The following is a 22,947-nucleotide window of genomic DNA, read 5'->3' on the forward strand; positions in this document are numbered from 1 at the left end:
AGCCCTCCCCAGATCGGCAGAAGGGGTGGAGCAGCGACCGGGACGGCTCGGAAGAGTGGGGTAATTGGCCGGATACAATTGGAGAGGGGAAAAAAGGGGGGGGGGGGATCTGTGAGTAAGACCATCAATCTGTGTATGTGAATTTTCCTCCTATAGGCAATATAAGTACATCAAGTCAAGATAAAATACAACATTTGGCATGATGATGTAATGTTTGGTGTGGGTGCCCTCCCCAAATTGGTGGTGTTGGGGGGGGGGGGGGCGGACCACTGTGCGGCCATACCTTTCAGTGACTTCACTACCGACTACAGAGATGATAGGGAGACCTGGCCACTAGAGAAAAGAGTGGGGGGGTATTTGCTGGCAAGGTGCACAGAACGATAACAGAGCTGACTGCCTGAATGACATCTGATGTGGGCAGTTTAAATTTCAACACTGTTAAAACACTCACAGTTAAAGGGCTTCTGGGTTTGTTTCCAGCCCTCCTGTGTGGTGTTTGTTTTTTTCTCCCTGTGTTTATATGGGTTTCCTCTGGGTGCTTCAATCTCCTCACACGTTCCAAAGACATGACCGGCAAGATGCAGACACTGTACTGGCCCCATATTAAATATTGTGTGGCTGTGTGTGTGTGGGTGTTGGGGGGGGGGGGGTCCTGTGATGAACTAGCAACCTGGTATAAAGGGTTTAGAAAATTCAGGGGTGAATAAAACACTGACAACTGTTTGTCTACTATCAACAACATGCACTGCACTCTTAACCCTCTTAACCCTAAACTGCTCAGTAACTGTAAACCGCTTTGGACCAGCATTCAAGATTACTGCCTAAAATGTAGAAGTGCTTGTTGTTGATCTGAATCAGCCTCTCTAAAAACCAAGTGAAAGCGAGAAGGGGGAAACTTGTAGCACTTGTATGGCTTTCACCTTATCAGCAATTGCTTACAACTCTTCAGAGGTGACGGAATAGGACAGGCACGGCAGGCAAATGCTTGAGCTCCCGAGCTCGAAGGCCCCCCCCCAGGACAGCTGATTACACTGTACCACAAACAACCCACATTTGGCTTCCCACCCGCAGACACGGCCAATTGTGTCTGTAGGGATGCCCGACCAAGCTGGAGGTAACACGAGGATTCGAACCGGCGATCCTTGTGTTGGTAGACAACGGAATAGACTGCTATGCTACCCAGACGCCCCCCTGTTCTGCTTTTGACGAGGAAGAGCACATACCATCCCTTGACTTGTCCAGCAGTGCTGCAACACCAGCTGAGTCTGTCATATCAATACCCCATAAACTGGGGATGGGAGTGCTCTACACACTAGCAGCAGCATCACCACCACAACAGAAGGTACTCCAGTTCTTTTATCAGACGCACTATGGCCAAGCGACATAAGTAGTGACAATAGGAGCTGTCCAAATTACAGATATGGTATTCCCTCAAAATTCTTGAAAAAAAAAATCAGAGGAGATTCACAAAAGAAATCTGAGAAATAGATAGATGGATGGATAGAGATAGATAGATAGATAGATAGATAGATAGATAGATAGATAGATAGATAGATAGATAGATAGATAGATAGATAGATAGATAGATAGATAGATAGATAGACTTTATGTCTCCATGGGGAAATGAAATTTGAGTTTGACTCTACAAAGCTAAACCAGTCAACCCATATGGGCACACAATGCCAGCAAACAGAAGACAGAGTATACATATAAGGGAGGGAAAAAAATTCACAACTTGAGGCATCAATCAGTTTATGGTTTTGTCCAACAGTACAACCTCTGTAACCTCTGCTTATTTTAGGCCACTGTTTAAAATCCCAAATCATACAGGCACAAAGGAGTTCTTAAATCTATTCAATTTGCACTGCTCTGTATCGTCTGCCTGACGGTAACAGCTCATACTGAGATTACAGAATATAGGATGGATCACAGAGGATTCTCTTTACCTGTTTAACTACGAACTGGTCAAAGAGAGATTTAAGATTATAATGAGATTTCTGACCGATGATTTTCATCGTAGTCTGAACTAAATGGGATATCTTTTATTTTTATGACACAAGGTTCCCAAACCATGCAGTCATTCCATATCGGATTACACTTTCTAAAACAGCTTGATAAAACAAAAACATAATTTTTTATTCGACTCCATACGGACGCAATATACACTCTCTGGATGAGTCGAGAACATACCCAGTCAATACGAATATCCCAGATTAAAGTGCGTTCAGTGTGGACACCAAGATACTAAAGGACGGAACTTGTGTATCTGGCTGGGTATGTATAACCAGTGGACTGTGATCACAAACATCTTTGGGATCAACAATAATCTCCTCGTTTTTATTTACATTTAAAATTAGGTGATTTGTGTCGCACCAATCAACAAACTCCCTTTTGAATGATAGATGTTTGCATCATCGTGCCTATAAAGCAACCCCCCCTTTTTTTTCCTCTCCCCAGATGTACTTGGCCAATTACCTCACTCTTCCGAGCCATCCCCGGTTGTTGTTCCACCCCCTCTGCCGATCCGGGGAGGGCTGCAGACTACCACATGCCTCCTCCGATACATGTGGAGTCACCAGCCGCTTCTTTTCACCTGACAGTGAGGAATTTCGCCAGGAGGACATAGCGAGCGGGTGGATCACACAATTCTCCCAAGCTTCCCCTTCCCCCGATCAGGCGCTAGTGCAACGACCAGGACACATACCCCCCCCCCCAGACACGGCCAATTGTGTCTGTAGGGACGCCCGACCAAGCCGGAGGTGACACGGGGATTCGAACCGGCGATTCCCGTGTTGGTAGGTAACGGAACAGACCGCCACGCCACCCGGGCGCCCCCTATAAAGCAACCTTAACATGGCAGAATTGTCTGGAGTATTTGAAAATATAGTTCTGTAAGGGCCTGGATGAGCAGTTGAGCACTCATTTGTGTACAGTGTAAAAAGAAGGGGTGAGCTGACAGAGCCTTGTGGAGCTCCAGTACTGGTAGTTTTTTTTTCTAGCTGAGAGACTTATTCACCTTAACCCGCCGAGTTCTGTTTATTAAAAACGAGTGATACCACTTGATAACCAAAAAGTTGACATCAGCAGTCTGAGTTTCTGAATTAAAAGATACGGCTGAAGAGTGTTGAAAGCAGAGCTAAAATCAATAAAAAGCAGTCGAGCATCTACTGTCCTCAAGATGTTTTAAAACCAAGTGTATGTGTGTGGGTCGATCCTGACCCATGGGTCAGGTGGGTTTGAGTGAGCTTACTAGAAAACATCACGGGTTCGGGTGGGCAGGTCAAAAAGTGGCAGAGCAGTGTGCCGAATAAGTTGAAAATAACTTTCAGAAAAATTGTGTACAATAGACTAGACTGCGCATTACTAGTCCACCTTCTCTTCTCTGTCTGTCTGTCTGTCTGTCTGTCTGTCTGTCTCGCACACACGTGCGCGCGCACACACATGCACGCAAGCAGGTTTATCATCAATTTGCAATTGTGGTTTTGGTCAGTGCATGGGTTTTCAGAGCCGACGGGTCAGTCAAACTATCTCACATGTCAAAAGGCGGAGGTATTTGTCTCATGGTCAATCAGCGCTGGTGTAACAACACAACAATCCTTCGTCGCTACTGCTCTTATGATACTGAATTCATCAGTGTGAAATGCAGACCATATCATCTTCCCAGAGAATTCGCTTCAATTGTTAGTTGGTGTTTACATTCCACCACAAGCTAATGCTAACACAGCCATATAGCGAACTCTCGCAACACATTTCCCATGTTGAAAACTCCAACCCTGACACGTCTGTCATCGTGTTAGCTGAATTCAACCATACGAATCTTTCCCTCGAACTACCGAGCTATGAGCAACAAGTCACTTGCCATAGCAGAGAAAACAAAACATTGGATCACTGCTACATCTCAATTCCAAATGCTTACCGTGCATTCCCGAGGGCTCCACTGGGGAAGTCCGACCACGCTGTGTTACTCCTCATCCCAAAATACAAACAAAAGCTTAAATCCATCAAGAAAACAGCCAAATCTGTCAAGTCCTGATCCATGGATGCCATTGAAACGCTTCGAGGGTGTTTTGAATGCACTAATTGGAATACATTTAGTGCAGCTTGCGACTCCCTGAACTCACTGACACAGTGACGTCATATATCAAGTTCTGCGAGGACACGTGCATCCCTACCAAAACCGTGACATTTTACGGCAATAAAAAACCCTGGTTCTCCAAAGAATTACACCTTCTACACAAAGAAAAGAACTGGGCATACAAAAACGGAAACAGGGACCAGTACAGAGCAGCAAAGTATAAGTTGCGTGCTGCAATAAGAAAAGCAAAGTCCAGCTACGCAACAAAACTCGAACAACAATTCTCTTCCAGTAACGCCAGAGCAATATGGAAAAAACTTAAGGAAATGACATATTACAAAACACGCCCCTGCTTCCCTCCAGATAATGACCATAACCTCCCAACTAAATTAAATAAGTTTTATGCAAGGTTTGAAAAACCTATTCCACCAGCCATCCCCCCTCCTCCTACTACAATGCCACCCTTCTGCATCCAGGAGGATGAGGTGAGAGCAACATTCAAAAAGCTGAACATTAGGAAAGCAGTAGGGCCAGATGGCATCAGTCCTGCTTTGTTGACCCACTGTGTAGCACAATTGGCCCCAATATTTTCCACCATATTTAACACCTCTCTAAGTCAATGTACAGTCCCACAGTGCTTCAAACTCTCTACCGTCATTCCTGTGCCAAAGACCCCAAAGATCACCTGCCTCAATGACTTCAGACCAGTTGCCCTAACATCTATGGCCATAAAAGCATTTGAGCGCATCATTTTGTCACACTTGAAATCTTGCACCTTCCCAATGATGGATCCATATCAATTTGCCTATCAAGCCAACCGGTCTGTTGAGGATGCAGTTAGCCCTGCAACACCTGGAATTACCAAACACCTACGCACACACCCTGTTCATAGACTTTAGTTCCGCCTTCAACTCCATCAACCCACTCAAACTCTTTACCATACTCTTGCATGAACATTGACCCAGCCATATGCCACTGGATTTGGAGCTTCCTGTGGAACAGGCCACAGAGGGTGAAGGTTAATAACCTAACCTCGCATCCTCTTACCCTCAGTACAAGTGCTCCTCAGGGCTGTATTCTCTCCCCCTGGCTCTTCTCACTTTACAGCACCCACCTCACATCCACGTATAGCTGTGTGAAAACAATAAAATACGCAGACGACACAACCATTCTAGGCCTCATCTCCAACAATGATGAAACCCAGTACCGCACTGAAGTAGACCAAGCTGTCACTTGGTGCGCAAACAACAATCTTCTGCTTAATACAGCCAAAACCCAAGAACTCATTATTGACTTCCGATGCATGCCGAATCCTAAAACACCCATACAAATGAACGGAGACCCCATCACCACCAATGACTCTTTTAAATTCCTTGGAACATACATCAGCAATAACCTGAAGTGGAAAACTAACACTGAACACATCATTGCAAAAGCACATCAACGACTTTACTTTCTTAGGCAGCTTAAAAAATACCGGATCAAACATCAACTGCTCGTTCTGTTTTACTCAGCCATTATCGAGTCCATCATAACATCTATTACAGTATGGTACGGCGGCACAGACAGTCAAACACGGAAAAAACTGCAGCGGATTGTCAACAAGGCATCCAAAATCATAGGCAACCCACTCCCCTCAGTGGAATCTCTACATACTAACAAGACTGTAAAGCGAGCAAAAAAGATCACCTCCGACCCCTCACATCCTGCTCATCACCTCTTCCAGCTCCTTCCCTCAGGGAGGCGCTACAGGTCACTGTCAACTAAGACTAAACGCTTCGCAAAGTTTTTTTCTCCTAGCCACCAGGATGTTACGGGTCTAGATAGATCGATGCCATCGGCTATCCACTAGTTTACCTTAGATACACATGACCCGCGCTCAGGAACATGTTACATCACTTTGAATATACTTGGCTGCACTGAGCAACTCGTGTGTGTGTCATTCTTTATAAGATAGCCTACTGAAACATGGTGCCAGAAGTGGGATGGGAAGTGAATGCAGGCATATTTACCCACAATCTGAACCTCTCAGAAGATGATCAAGGGGATCCTGACGCCATACTGAGAGAGTTGGGGAAATACTTCAAGCCAGCAAAAAACACAATATACGAGAGGTACATTTTCGGGAGTTGCAAGCAGGAGGAAGGAGAATCGTTTGATACCTTTGTGACGAGACTGAGAGAGAGGGCAGCAACCTGTGAGTATGGACAGTTGAAAGATGAAATGATCCGTGATAAGATAGTACTGGGAGTTGCAAGCGAGGCCGTTAGGCGCAGGCTGTTGAGAGAGAAGGATTTGAACATGGTCACAGCTATTGACATGTGTCGCGCAGCAGAGCAAACTGACATCCGTATGAGAGCAATGGAGTTTGCAACAACACCGCAGCCGGAGGCAGTGCATGCCGTTGCTAGGCAACCCAGACAAAACCAATGGAAACAGAGCAATCCACCCAGAACAGCAGGAGATGCAGGCAATTGCAAATATTGTGGCAGCTCGCATTCAAGGGGCAGAGAGCATTGCCCGGCCTTCGGGAAACAATGTAGGTCATGTGGGACACTTAATCACTTTTCTAAAGTGTGCTTAAAGAGCAAAAAGGGGCATGCTGAGGGCAAGGTAAACTGTGTGGAATACACAGAAGAACCCCCAGAGCATAGTAATGATGGAGATGATCTGTACATGTTTGAGTCAATCGGCGCAGTGCACACCAAAGGAAAGAAGTGGTTTGTGACTCTGAAACTCCACGACAAGCCACAACAATGTCAGCTGGACTCTGGAGCCACCTGCAATGTAATGGGCTTTCAAGACAAGAAAAGGCTGGCCCCAAACACACCTCTCCGCCCGAGTGACACCAGACTGAAGCTGTATTCGGGGGAAACACTGAGCTCTATGGGCACCTTTGAGACTGACTGTACTGTGAGAGGCCAAACACACAAGCTCTCATTCAAAATAGTGAGGACCAGCCAACATCCTCTTCTGTCAGGCTCCACCTGTGAACGCTTAGGGCTCATGCATTTCACAATTCCAGAGGGTGTGCTCAAAATGGAACACACACAACCAGGAGCCCTAACTAAAGAACAGCTTATCAACAGATACAGTGACGTGTTCAACTCCCCTGTGGAATCCGTGCCTGGGGAGGTCCATTTTGACCTTGATCCTAGTGTTGCTGCAGTACAGAGTGCCCCTCGCAATGTCCCAATCGCAATGAAAGCAGCAGTCAAAGCCCAGCTGGACAAGTACGAGGCTGACGGCCACCTTGCGCCTGTCACAGATCCTACAGATTGGATCAGCAACATGGTGATTGTTAAAAAACCGGAGAAGCTGAGAATATGCATTGACCCTAAACCATTGAACAAAGCCCTAAAGCGCTCTCACTACATCATGCCTACCTTGGAGGACATTTTGTATAAATTGCCCAAGGCCAGAGTCTTCACGTTAGTGGACGCTCGGGATACATTCCTGCAATGCAAACTGGACTATGAGAGTAGCCTCATGACCACGTTCTGGACCCCCTGGGGGAGGAAGCGGTGGCTCAAGCTACCATTTGGAGTATCGGTGGCGCCCGAGGTATATCAGCGCAAGCAGCACGAGCTCCTCGCCGGTCTGAAGGGCGTTGAGCCCATTGCAGACGATATCCTGGTCGTCGGCTGCGGGGACACAGACAAGGAGGCTGGGGACGACCACGACGTCAAGCTTGCGGCGTTGATGGAACGCTGCCGCGAGGTCAAGCTTCGCCTCGGCCTGAAGAAGTTGCAGTTCAAGGTGGCTGAGGTGCAGTTTCATGGCCACATTCTCTCATCTGCTGGACTGAAGCCCGATCCAGAGAAGGTGAGAGCCATTATTGACATGCCGAACCCAACAGATGCCAAGGGCGTGCAGCGTCTCATTGGCTTCGCTAACTATTTAGCCAAGTTCATGCCTCATCTATCTACTGTCTGCGAGCCGTTGCGACGCCTGTTGGACAAGGACACACCCTGGCACTGGCTGCCTAAGCACGAGGCGGCGGTTCATGAGCTTAAGGCGCTGGCGACAGCCATGCCCGTCCTGCGCTACTATGATGTAACTAAGCCAATCGCAATCCAGAGCGACGCCAGCCAGAGCGGTCTCGGTTGTTGTCTCATGCAGGAAGGTCAGCCCATCGCATTTGCCTCGAGGGCTCTTACCCCCACCGAAAAAAACTATGCACAAATTGAGAAGGAGTGTCTCAGTATCGTCTTCGCCTGCCAGAGGTTTCACCATTACCTATATGGCCGCGACCCAATCACAGCAGAGACGGACCATAAGCCTCTGATCTCTATTTTCAGCAAGCCACTTCTCAATGCGCCCAAGAGACTCCAGAGCATGCTCATGACTCTGCAGAACTACGACCTGAGGGTAATCTACAAACCAGGCCCAGAGATGTTCATAAGCGACACGCTCAGCAGAGCTACGGCTGGATGCTCCGGCAGAGGGACTGCATATCAGCGACACGCTATCTGCTCTCTGCAACAAGAGCAGGAAGACATACAGCACGTGAACCAGGCAGAGTACCTGAATGTGACTAACCAGCGGCTGGAACAGATCAGACGACACACCGACAGAGATGAATGCTTACAGGCACTGAAGAACACTGTTCTCGTGGGCTGGCCAGATGTAAAGGAGGAAGCGCCCCTCATCGCTAGGGAGTACTGGCCCTTCAGGGATGAAATCAGTGTGCAGAACGGAGTTCTGTTCCGGGGGCAAAAAGTCATCATCCCAAATCACTCCGCCCAGAAATGTTGACGCGCATACATTCAAGTCACATAGGGGGTGATGCATGCTACCGACACGCTCAAGAGACATTGTACTGGCCCAACATGCAGTCAGAGATAAAGGACTTTGTAAGCAGCTGCTCGACCTGCAATGTGTACGCCCACAATCAGCAAAAGGAGACCATGCTCTCTCACGAAGTACCAACCAGGCCATGGCAGGTCTTGAGCATGGACCTATTCAGCTTCAGACAGAAAGACTATCTCCTAATAGTCGACCACTATTCCGATTTTTGGGAGATTGAGCTTCTACCCGACATGTCTGCAGAGACAGTCATCAAGCGATGTAAGGCACAGTTCGCCCGACATGGTCAGCCAGAGAAGGTTATTACAGACAACGGCCCTCAGTTCACAGCTCAGTTCACACGGTTCACTTCTGAGTGGGAATTTGAGCACGTGACCTCCTCTCCCAGACACCCGAAAGCGAATGGCAAGGCCGAGTCGGCCGTGAAGATTGTAAAAAATCTTCTGCGTAAGGCCGCGCATGATGGTGAAGACCCCTGGAAAGCCGTGCTTCACTGGAGGAATACACCTACGGAAAACATGGGCAGCAGCCCAGCACAACGCCTCATGTCCCGCCGGTTGAAGACGTCCATCCCGGCGGCAAGCAAGCTCCTGGAACCAGCTGTTGTCGTGGGCGTCACTGAAAAGCTGCGCCACAGGAAGCAACTCGCCAAATCCTTCTATGACAGATCTGCCCGTGAATTGCCGGCACTTGAAATTGGGGAAGTCGTACGGATGAAGCCCCTGCCAGGTGATAACACTGGCCGCTGGAGAGTCGGAACTTGTCTCCGCAGGGTTGCGCCGAGGTCTTATCTTGTGGACATTGATGGCTCCCTGTACCGTCGTAACAGGATCGATCTCAGAGTGGCTGAGCCAGCTGCACGAGCCGCGCACGATCCTGTTGAACCCGCTGCGGCACACACACCGGACGGGGATCCAGCTACAGAAACTGTCATTGAGACCCCTCAGGCTGTGTTCGAGCCGACCCCCATCAGGTCCATGCCCAAGGCGCCATCTACTCCTGTTGGCGCTCCGCGTTCGGATGGACACACTTACACAAGGGTTGGACGGCTGTCTAAACCTCCACTGAAACTCACTATGTAATCTGAATAATGTTGATGGTTGCTATGTGGGAGAGAGGGGGAAAAGAGGAGAAATGTTATCATACGCTACTGTGGTTATTACACTGGTATGGGATATGAAGAGATTTACTGCTGTTGCACTGTTATTGGTTGTTCGTATATGAAAGTAATTTTATTTTGCACTAACTTCATGTGTATGTGTTTATACTTGGAAAAGGAGGATGTTACGGGTCTAGATAGATCAATGCCATCGGTTATCCACTAGTTTACCTTAGATACACATGACCCGCGCTCAGGAACATGTTACATCACTTGGAATATACTTGGCTGCACTGAGCAACTCGTGTGTGTGTCATTCTTTATAAGATAGCCTACTGAAACACAGGACTCTGAATTCCTCCCTATAGTCCCTCCTCACACACCACTGGCATAAATACTACCATTCACCTGTTATGCCTAGGGTTGGGCCCCGATACTCGGGGCTGAATGGCCCCGGGGCTAATTTTTGGAAATACCGAGGTATTGATAAGTTGCGAGCTTAACGGTCCTGCTATCGGTACTTCACTTGAGCAGTCACTTTTTTCGTATTTTTTCTCACTAGATAAAATTTATCTTGCACTTATCTTGCACATTTATCTCATCTCACCAACTCCATCAAATATCCGCTTTGCATATTATATATTTTCACTACTCTCCCAGAACTTACGATCGTCTGTTTAAACGCGACTCACTGCCTACCTGCAGCTGGGGCGGGGGCAGTTACACATAGTACACACACACACACACACACACACACACACACACACACACACACACACACACACACACACACACGCGCTCGCAGCTCGCACGAAGGGCTCCAGTGACAGAGAAGCGATGGCGGAGAGAAAATGGTCAAAAGTTTGGCTCTATTTCACTAGAGCCGACAATGAAACAGCCCGTTGCCACAATTGTGATACTAGTGTCAAATATCCGCTTTGTATATTAGGCTACATGTTGGCGATTCTCCCAGAGAGGACGAGAGGTCTGTCTCTCAACGTGACTGCCTGCCTGCAGGCTGTGTGTGTGTGAGCGAGTGCGTGAGGGCAGAGAGACGGGGCTCTGGGCAGTGAGTGACACACAGATAAACACAGGCGCACGTGCTTGCGATGCTAGGAGGCTCCGTGTGACGTGATGGAGGAGAGAGCAAAACGTTCTAAAGTTTGGCTTTATTTCACTAGAGCTGACGAATGAAACAGCCCGTTGCCACAATTGTGATAAGCATTTTGCATGCAAGGGTGGCAACACCAGAAATGTTTCAAAGCACCTTGCCAAAGTGCATCATCTCTTCATTCGAGAGGACAAGTGTACGGTACCGATAAGAGTACCGAACCGATAAGCAGTACCGTTAAGAGTAGTAGTATCGATAAAACCCTTTAGAGGCCCAACCCTAGTTATACCTGATATATTTATTTCTGTTATTGCGTAACTGTATTGTTCATGATAATATGTTGAGTGTCTGTTGTTGTCCATGTATGTATTGTGCTCCAGAGTGTAAAGTGTACCAAAAACAAATTCCACCGGCCTTGGTCGTGTGGCTAATAAAACTATCTATCTATCTATCTATCTATCTATCTATCTATCTATCTATCTATCTATCTATCTATCTATCTATCTATCTATCTATCTATCTATCTATCTATCTATCTATCTATCTATCTATCTATCTATCTATCTTTAGTGTATTGAGGCTTCACCTATGAGTCCCCCCCCCCCCAAGTGGTATCCGTAGCTTTTGTTTACACCGGCAACACTTTTTTTTGTCAGAAAAGAGGTTAGTGTGTGTGTGTGAGAGAGAGAGACAGAGACAGAGATAGAGAGAGAGACAGAGAGAGACAGAGAGAGACAGAGAGAGAGAGACAGAGACAGAAAGAGAGACCTTTGACCTGTAACCAAGCCTTTAATGTTCCAATTCTTCAGTCACATCAAGATAACATTAACACAAATACTCATATACATAGTGGAAAAACACAACAATTGCCATACACAGTAAAAACAAAAGGATACACCTTCCCCCTATTTTCCCTTTTTTCAAAGATTAAGAAGAAGCACTTGGTCTTCCACTGTGCACAGCACATCCCCATGTCCCCACATAGAAATAAATCCTCCCAAGTTTGAACTACGTTTGAAAAACATGAACTCTATTTTCAGCCGAGCAGCCACTAGACCCCTGAACATGAGCATGGCGTCTGTGGACCCTGTGCCTTTCATCTTGTTCCGTCTGCTAAGCCAAATGCTCATTTTCGACCTGACCTATCAAAAACTTAACCAAGGTGACATGTCTGCACTGTGCTGCCGTGTACCTCGGACCAAAGACAAACAGGCTGTCTGCAAGAACCTCTCCTAAACCTCTGAGCCCCCGCTGCAGTACAGAGAAAAGAGGGCCAAACCTGGGACATCTGAGCCATAAGCGCTGTAGGGTTTCCTCATCATTGCAGAAAGAGCAGTGACTCCCTACCCTAGGATCAATGTGTGCCACATGTCTGTTCGTAGCCACAGCCCTGTGTACCACCCTCCACTGTAGATCCGCAGTGCGTTTCTCAATGGGGGGTTTGTACAGGGACCTCCAGCTGCCCCTGGGGGATGAGCCTGGTGCCAACAAACTCAACCACCTCGAATCCTGCACGCCGGCTAGTAATGTTCTGTTGAGAACCTTTACAGTGACTGTGTACAAGCCCTTCTGTGATGTACTTGAGAGGTCATGTAGTTCTGGCCTTTTGAAGGACAGAATGGCTCCCTTCACTTCTTCCTGCTCCTCCACTGCCGAACGGACTGACAAAGACGGAAAGACAGGCAGCATAGCTGGATGATCCTCTCCACACTCCGCTCCTAGTGCCTCCCTGAAGAAGCCAGGAAGTGCACTGATCACTTCTCCCAACAATCTCTCCATCAAACGAAGAGATTTAAAGCCAGTCTCTTGGCTCAAAATGCCAGCCGTCTTCCACTGTCCTCCTGATCTGAGACACGCTAATTTCGTAAGTCAAGCTCTTATGAGGGATCTCTGTACACTTACGGAGCTGAGCATCCTGCAGCATATCAGTGAGTTATGGAACAGTGGTTCCTCCCCTACACTGCCATAGAGCTGGGAGTAGTCCCTGTTGGTGCGTAAGACCGTTCCCCAAGCACGGAGAACAGATTGATAGAAGGGTGTTGTCATGAAATCCATGCCAGCCAAGTCCAGAAGGAACGGGTGCTTGTCATAGTTCAGGTTCATGACCCTTCGAAGCAACACAGACGCTGTTTCACTCCAAAGTCGCTGGTCATGGTATAAAAGGCAATGAACAGTTTGAAGGTGAAAAGCCATGATGCGACTGCGGAGGTCAATCAGGCCCTGGCCTCCTTCTAGCACTGGTAGGAACAGTACAGCAGACTTGGTCCAGTGAAAGCCTCCCCAGAAGAAGTCCACCAGCGTCTTCTGTACTTCCCCTATGAGCGTGTCCGGAGGTTCTACAACTGTAAACCGGTGCCAGAACATCATGGCAATCACGTTGTTAACAATCAAGACTCTCCCCCTATAGGACAAGTGAGGCTAGATCCAAGTCCATCTAGACAATCGGGCACTGACCTTTTCAGTTAAAACCTCACAGTTTTTGCTCAGGAAGCGGTCACTGCCTAGAAAGACACCTAGGCATTTTATCCCTTCTGTATTCCACTGCAGCCCCGCTGGTAATGTCGGCTTTTCTCTATTGTTCCACTCCCCCAGCAAGAGACCCTCAGATTTTGACCAATTAACTGTTGCAAAGGAAGTTTGTTCGTATAAGGCCCATTTCTGCTTGAGAAATTGTACATCGTTTTGGGTTGTTATGAAAACCGTAACATCGTCAGCGTATGCTGATAAGCTAACTGCAGTGGCGATCTTCCCTGAAAAGGTTAGCCCTGGGAGCCCCTGCCTGAGCTGAAATAAAAGTGGTTCAATGGCCAGGGAGTACAGCATCCCAGATAAGGGACAACCCTGTCTTATACCTCTCTTAACAGAGACAGGTCGGCTGAGTCCACCTCCTACCTTCAACAGAACACTGCCTCCGGAATACAACAACTTGACCCAGTTAACAAATTTATCCCCAAAACCAAAACCTTGAAGTGTTTTGAACAGATAGCAATGATCAATCCTGTCAAAAGCCTTCTCTTGATCTAAGGAAAGCAGGCCAACATCCAGCTCCTGGAGCTTAGATATGGCAATAATGTCGCGTATCAAAAAAGGGAACACAGTATGTCTGGCTGTAATGTACAACCGTGTCCATACACTGTTTGAGTCTATTTGAAAGACATTTTGCAATTATCTTATAGTCAGTACATAACAATGAAACTGGCCTCTAGTTTTTCAGTAGGCCAAGATCTCCCTTTTTTGGTAGCAGTGTCAGGACAGCCCTTCTACAACTCAAAGGTAGAGTTCCAGAGTTCAAACACTCTTTAAAAACATCGTGTAAGTCTCGTCCAATTAGAGTCCAAAACGTCTTGTAGAACTCTGAAAGAAGTCCATCAACTCCGGAGGCTTTGCCACAACTGAGCTGCTGAACCACCGCAGATATCTCATCAAAGCAGATGGGGGACTCCAGCAAAGTCACCTGTGTTTCACCCAGCTGAGGCAGTCCCTCCAGTATCTCCCCCACACAGTCAGAGTCACAGGTCTCCGCACTGAACAGGCTGCTGTAAAAGTCTATGGCCAACTTCCTCATCTCTGATGGATCAGTTGTAATTGCCCCACTGGGAAGTTTGAGGTGCATCATCACATTGTTCTTTCTAATTTTCCTCTCGAGTTTAAAGAAAAAATAAGTTGGAGCATCTATGTCTTTGATGGTGGCAACCCATGTGTACTGCCTAGCTGTTGGATTAAGTGTCCTCCAAACATCCGTAAGGTCGTTTTCTGCAACCACAGGGGACAGAAAAGAAGCTGACGGTGGATGGGGCTCTTCTGAGTTTCTGGGTGTGTAGTGCAATTCCAGTCTCCTCCCACCACTATGATTGAGCCACTATTAAATTGTTTGAGTTTATCCCTCAGTTTGCTAAACAATATCAAGCAATCAGTGCCTGTATTATAAGCATACACATTTATAAACACAAAAGGTATTTCTCGAATTGTTGCCTGAACTACCTGGATTCTGCCCTGCTCCACTTCACATGTCAAAACATTTGTTAAAAGGAGGCGCTGCGAGAAAAGAACAGCTACACCTGCACTAAAGTTTGTCCCATGGCTCAAAAAAGCCTGGCCTGCCCAACTCATTCCCCACTCTATCTCGTTGTCTGCAGAGGTGTATTTCCTGTAGGAAGAGCACATCTATGTTCTTGGCTCTAATCAGCTCAGCTACCACACCTCGCTTAACTCTATACTGTCCTCCATTAATATTTAGACTCCCTACTCGCAAACCGTCCATTAAAAGAAGAGAAAAGGAAGGATAAGACAGTGAAACCTTTCCAAGAGAGAAAAACACCTTTTGTGTATCACATATATTTCAGTTTTGAACATTTAAAGGAACCTTTCCTCGCTTTTCTTTCCTGAGTTTCGTCAGAATCTTCTTTAGACGAAACCTCTTCTGCTTACTGAGCTCTTCATATCCAGCTGTTTTTCTAATTTTCATAACAGAGTTAACAAACCTGTCCAAATCTGAGAAGAAATCTGATACAACCACAGACTGTCTGCCATAGGTTTCGTCAAGGAAATAACTAATCTCTTTGAGTGAGTATGACTGCTGATCACCTTGTGACACAATATCAGTAAACTGAGATAGGCTATCATCCTCTAACATGTCCTCATCTTCATTTCCAGCGTTTTCACAGTGTGACTCACCTGCAGGGACCTGACTCTCGGCCTCAGCTGGGTGACTGTCTCTCGCTGGTTCTGTCTGTCCTTCGTCTCTGCATACATCCGCATCCTGTGCTTCAGTACCACTCAGATTACCATCATTTACAGTATTGCTGTCCTGCTCAGTTGTTACATTTCCTTCCGTACCAGGTTGCGGATCACCGGTTGCGGTATCTCCTGCCGCCTGCTGCGCTGTTTGCGGGCTACCGCCCTCAGCGGCGCCGTCGGGCTGATGCTCGCCTGTACTGCTGCCCGCTGTGGGCTCCCTGTGCGGGCAGGATGAGCGTTTGTGGCCAACATCGCCGCACTCAAAGCACTTCATGCTGCCAGAACTCACGTACAAAGTGTAGAAACCCTTTTCGTATTTGACCTTAAATGACACTTGTAGATGTTCTGAGGGGTCATTCAGATACATGAAGGCCTGTCTCCGCAGGGAGTTAACGTGCTGCAGTCTGGCGTCGCCACAACCCAGACGAACTGTTCTGAACCCGCCAGCAAACTTCCCGAAACGACTCAGTTTTTTTTCAATGAGCTCGTTCGGGATAAACGGAGGTACGCCTGACACGGTAACACGTGTCGACGGCACAAACAATGGCGAGACGGCTACAAACGAAACGTCCAGCACCAGGCCTCTCTCAACCAACAGGTGGACTAAACGCTCCTCTCGGAGAAAAGCCACCACGGCTTTATTCATCCGAGAGCCGTAGGTGATGTTCTCATAACTGACCTGTTCTCCTGCAGCCAGGAGTACCTGTTCCACAGTGTACCGCGAGTCGACCACGACTCTAACCCCGTGTCTGATAGACAGGGGAGGCGAGCCCTCACCGGGGAGGGACTCCATACTGCACACCACCAAACTCCCACCAGCTACTCCAGTCACTTTCCAACAACCAACGACGAAGTAAAATTAAACTTCTCTCACCTTACCATGTAGAGAAGAAAAGAAAAGAAAAGTGAAAGCAGTAGAGAACAAGTGAATTAAGCCCAAAAACACGCTCAAGCTCATGCTCAAGCTCATTCAACGCCCTCACTCACGCTGACGCACCCAACCTCCCAGCATGCAGTGCAGAGAGAGAGAGAGAGAGAGAGAGAGAGAGAGAGAGAGAGAGAGAGAGAGAGAGAGAGAGAGAGAGAGAGAGAGAGAGAGAACGTTTGTGTTTAATGATAGGGTACTTGTTTTTCTGCTATTCAACGATAGACAGTGCTCATGTCTTTAATGGATGGTTCCTTGTTTTGCTGCTATTCAGCAATAAAGAACACCGTTTAGAACATTCAAGTCTAGTCAAGTCAATTTTATTTGCATAGCCATATATCATATATTATGAATTTGCCTCAGGGGGCTTTACAGCAATACAACATCCTGTTCTTAGACGTTCGCATCACATAAGGAACAAACAAAAAAAACCCTTTAATAGGGGGAAAATAGGAAGAAACCTCAGTGAGGGCAACAGAGGGGGGATAGACAGATGTGCAATGGATGTTGTGTGTACAGAATAAAACACAATTTACAGAATACAACATTGAAAGAGGATAACAGAATAATAATGGAATTATAAGATATATGAGGAATGTGATGAGGAGGATGCCAAACAGTGTCCAGATGCCACTGGAACAGCCTAGGACCTGAGCCACGCGACCATCGTCAATCCCTATGTAGACCTGGCAGGAGGACAGACTACACTTGCACACAGGAGAGACTCACAATCACATACACGGGAGAAGAGACAAGTAAAGAAATTAGTCACACATCGGAGAAAGGGAAGGATACAACATTAAAACAGGATAACAAAATTATATGGATTTATAAGATATATAATGAGCGTGGGGTGACATGGTGGCGCAGGGGTTAGCGCTGTCGCCTCACAGCAAGAAGGTTCTGAGTTCAAGCGCCGGGGTAATCCAACCTTGGGGGGGTTGTCCCGGGTCGTCCTCTGTGTGGAGTTTGTATGTTCTCCCTGTGTCTGCGTGGGTTTCCTCCGGGTGCTCCGGTTTCCTCCCACAGTCCAAAGACATGTAGGTCAGGTGCATCAGCCGTACTAAATTGCCCCTTGGTGTGTGTGTGTGTGTGTGTGTGTGTGTGTGTGTGTGTTTTGTCGCAGATGATTGTGCAGTTGTGGCCCACACATCGGAGGCACTGCAAGCTACCTGCAAGGGTGTATGGTAGGCTGGGGCTCTCTATAAAGGTGGCAAAGACTGAAGTAGTATGCCAGTGGGCATCTACTCCTCCATCTCATTCACCAACCTTCACCATCTCCGACAAACCACTTGTAACAGTGGAATCCTTCAAATACCTGGGCAGCTTCCTCTCTGATGACTGCAGCATCGACAGGGAGATACAAAACCGGGTTAAACAAGCATCACCCTCTTTTGGCAGACTTAGGAGAAGGGTCTTTCAAAACAAAGACCTCAACCTCCACACCAAAACATCTGTCTACTTGGCAGCTGTCATCACGACTCTCCTCTACAGCTGTGAGGCGTGGACCCTGTACAGCCACCACCTCAGGATGCTTGAGGCCTTCCACATCAGATGCCTACAGGGCATCCTGAGGATAACCTGGCGTGACCGAGTGCCCCATACTGAAATACTCCGCAAGACCAACTGCATCAGCATGGAGGCTACCGTCACCCAGCACCAACTTCGCTGGCTCGGTCACGTCATCAGGATGCCAAAGGAGCGCTTACCGCGTAAAGTGCTGTATGGCCAGCTACATCTTGGCCACCGCTTGGCAGGGGGCTGGAAAAATGCTACAAAGACCAACTGAAGACCATCATAAAAAAGTGCGGCCTGAACCCAAGCCAACTGGAGGACACTGCTGCCCAACACTCCATCTGGCGGCAGCTCTGTCAACAAGGGGTGCAAAAGCTCGAGAAGGACCGAGGTGATCAATGGACCAGGAGACGTCTAAAGAGACATTTAGCCAGTACCACACCTACACCCCCAGTCAGTGATCTCACCTGTTCTGTCTGTGGCAGACAGTGTGGCTCGCGGATTGGGCTTTACAGCCATAAGAAGACTCACAAGTGACAGAGGCAGGATTGTCACCATCGGACACAACGGACAACCTTAAGCAAGTAAGCAAGTGTGTGTGTGTGTGTGTGTGTGTGTGTGTGTGTGTGTGTGTGTGTGTGTGTGTGTGTGTGTGTGTGTGTGTGTGGGCCCTGTGTGATGGCCTGGCGGCCTGTCCAGGGTGTCTTCCCACCTGCCGCCCAATGACTGCTGGGCTGCAGCATCCCCACGACCCTGAGAGCAGGATAAGTGGTTCAGATAATAGATGGATAGATGATGAGAGTGATGAGAAGGATGCCAAACAGCATCTAGGTGGTGGCCACCATCACCTTGGAGACCTGGCAGGAGAACAGACTACACGTGCACATCTGTGGAGGTTCCAAGGTGTAGCAAGGGGTAGCAGCTGCCAACCCCGAAAAAGGCCTTGCAACCCCAGTTGCCACCCTATTTGTAGGCAATTAATATTTTTTTTTAAAATTGATGTTGAAAGTTCATAAATTTCTCCATAGTTAGTGTAAACTTATTGACTCACTAGTTTAGAATTCACTTTGTCCCCCTGAATAAAGAAAAAAAATGGTTGTGGCGGCCACCTGACCCGGCAAAATCCACCAATCAATGTCACCGCTACTCTCTTCTCAAACCTTACTCTGCTGCTGGAGCTAAGTGACAGGTAAAGTGTGTCATTTATTTGTCGTTGCTCTATGTTTAAAATGATTTAATGTTTTTATAGAAATCAAAAAATCTACAACAGCAATGGTTGACTATTCATAGCCAGCTCATAGCAGCTACAGCCCATAGCCTGTTAGCTTATCTCATGACTCAAGTACCCAGTACAATGTAGAGCATGGTTTTAACCTACAAATTATTACCACAGCACACGCACAACTGCCGCCGTGAGCTATACATCGCAAATTGTGGTCACTCACTCACTCGTGGACGACCTGAGAGGGTTTAGTAGGGACCTTTAGAAGGACGTGCTCGCAACTACTCATGCGCGGCACAGGTGTGTCGTGGGTCTGGATGGTTTCATGCTTGCTTTTTGACTTGAATACTGTAGGTCAGAGTAGCAGATATCTGGAAAAAAAATGAAGAGGAAGGAGAAAATTGTGGAAAAACCAGTTTTTCAAAAAAAAAAAGCAGACAAAAGGATAAAACTTAGCTGCTGATCATAGGCCCTGCTAGAGTTAGACGCCAATCTGATCAAGTAACAGTAACGCTCGAAAACTCTGATTTCACAAAGTCTGGCAGCCAAAAATCTTGGTGTTAGGTTTTACACCAGTCTTTCTTTTGATAAGCACATTAAAGAAGTCACCCACACTGCCTTTTTTTTCCACTTACGTAAAATGCTTAACCTATTTCTATTTATTTCTAAAAGAAGTTTAGGCAACGATCAGAGGTAATATTTATATATTTGGTCGCATATGCAATAAAGACTCACAATCACAGTTCGTTTTTGTTTTTTGCCAAAACATTTTTATTGGTTCTTTTTATAGACAGATCTTTTTATTGTCCCCTAGGGGAAACTGCAGTCTGCAGCAGCATCACAGGAAAACACAAAATATACATCACAGTAAAAATACACTATACAAGTCAGATATACAGATTCAATATACGGTCAAATATACACAAGAAAAAAAAAGAATTACACTTCAAGTATATAGAACAATAATACAACAGCAAAAACCTTCCCATTTCCCCACCCCCTCTACACTTTACCCCCCCCCCCGCACACACACAAACAAAGTATTGTCTTGCATGTATTTCTAACATCATGTGGTTTCATTACAGTGACAGGCCCTGAAAGCCAATTGAAAGGGTTCATATAGATAGTTTTCTTTTATATTGATCAAAAGTTGTTGATACACAACTCTCTCAAGTACTTTAGAAAAGAATGACCGATTAGAGACTGGTCGATAGTTATCAAGAGAACCTGGATCCAGGTGCGGTTTCTAAGTAGAGGTTTAACCACAGCTGTCTTAAAACTGCTGGGAACAGTGCCAGCAGTCTGCGGCAGTCCATCAAAACTATGATGACTGTGATGCAGTTTAAGCTCGGCAAGCACGCCTGTGGGCCTTCAGGCCCACATTAGAGTGACAATATCGTCCACATTTGTCACAGACGAATGTTGTTTGAGTTAGTCTGTTATGTCTTGCCTGATGGGCCTTATCATAGGCTTCTTGTCTCTTTTGTTCAACAGCTGTTCTTGATTGCCTTACTGTGAAGCGCCATCTCTCTCTGTCCAGGGCCACTGTCTCCCAGCTGGAGTCATCTATGCTGCAGATCTTCATGTGGCGCTTGAGCACATCTTTGAAGTGTAACTTCTGGCCTCCCTGCTTCCTTTTTCCCTGGCACAGCTCTCCGTAGAAAACCTATTTTGGTAGGCAGGTGTCTGGCATTCTTCTAACGTGGCCAACCCATCTGAGCTGGGAGGCTGTTATTAGGGCTTCAACACTGATGGTACCTGCACATCTCAATACTTCCACGTTGGGCACCTGGTCTTCCCATCTGATTCGCAGCAGATTTTGCAGATGATGAAGCTGTATGCTGGTGAGCTTCTTGGTGTGCTTGTGATACAGGGTCATGCATTCAGTGGAGTATAGTAGAGACGAGAAAACAGCGGTGTTGTAGACCTTGATCTTTGTTGTCAGCATGATGTCATGGTGGGACCAACGTAGTTTGTGGAGGGTACCAAAGACTTTTGTGGCCGCTTGGATTCTTCTGTTCGCTTTGGAGTCAGAGGTGTCTGTATCTGTCACAGCATTGCCCAGATAGGTAAAGCACTCAGTGGTCTTCAGAGTTGCTCCATTAACCAAAATACTGGGCTGACCCTCTTCACGGCTTTTCTGAGGGGGAGGCTGGTACAGAAGCTGTGTTTTGGAGTGCCAGTAGTAAGTGATAAATTAACAATGTCTAGCATTGTAGGTCCCAGGAAAGGGGACCTACCTGCGTGGGTTTCCTGCGGGTGCTCCGGTTCCCTCCCACCATCAAAAAGACATGCATGTTAGAGTTAATACTCCCATCTGTGCCCCTGACCAAGGCAATGGAAAGAGGAACTGGAGTTGATCCCCAGGCACTGCAGCTGCCCACTGCTCCTATACAATAGGATGGGTTAAATGCAGAGGACAAATTTCATTGTAACCATACAACTGTACAATGACAAAATAAAGTGGCTGTCTTTCTTGAGGTTGACCATATGCCTAGAGAGGTTCTCAGGGCTGGTTCTAATTTCAATAGAGCATACATAATGTGCGGAGGTCTTTAGACCTGGAAAACATTGTTAAAGCATTTTCAATAGCCAATGTCCACAGTACGCCATTTCAATATTTTTATTAGTATATATTTGTATAGAAGTTTGTATGTGTACTTTGTTTTTTTCCTATCATTAAGTGTACTTTTATATTTTGATTTGCTTTTTAAAGCTTTTTAAGTTTTTTGACTACCATGTTCATTTTAAATAATGTATTGTAAATAGTTAATTATTGAAACAGGCTTGCACTGTCTCATAAAGAATTTACTTGAATCACTTGAATTACTTGAGCACTTTTCCTATCGTTGAGTGTTTCTTTTAACAAAGGTATTATTATCTGCATATCAATCAGATTTCAAATGTTTTTTAAGGTTGTAATAAAGAAAACTTGAAGAAAAAAAATCGCAAAGATTTCATTGTGGGTTGGTGTGACGGGGGTGGGGGGGCGTCTTTGAAGTTGATGGGGGGGGGGTGAACTTTCTTGCCTTGGGCCCCCTGAATCCCTTGAATCGCCTCTGCAGCTCTTCTCTCTCTACCATCTGTATTTCTCCTAATCACTTACTGATACAAACCAGACTGTACATAACCTTTTGCTGCTATCCTGACCAAAGTATTTCACTGTCCCTCCTCCCGCAAACGTCATGTTCCATGATGCCGAGGTGGTGCTGTTTGTGTCCATATAAGGTTGTGGGAATTTTATTAGTTCTCAGCGTGCTTATCGTTAAAAGTTCCCCCTGCTCAGCTGAATGGGGGTTTCTATACAAAGTGTAAGGCCTAGACGTGACAAGCTGTAAAAAAGGAATGCAGTCATTGCAGAATGTTACAAAACTGTTTCATCTTTTACGGGTTGAACAAGTTTAGGGATTCCCACAAGGTGAACACTGTGTGCCACACCCCGGCATGGTGCTCT

This window comes from Lampris incognitus, chromosome 14 (genome assembly GCF_029633865.1).
Source record: "Lampris incognitus isolate fLamInc1 chromosome 14, fLamInc1.hap2, whole genome shotgun sequence".
In the NCBI taxonomy this organism is placed as follows: domain Eukaryota; kingdom Metazoa; phylum Chordata; class Actinopteri; order Lampriformes; family Lampridae; genus Lampris; species Lampris incognitus.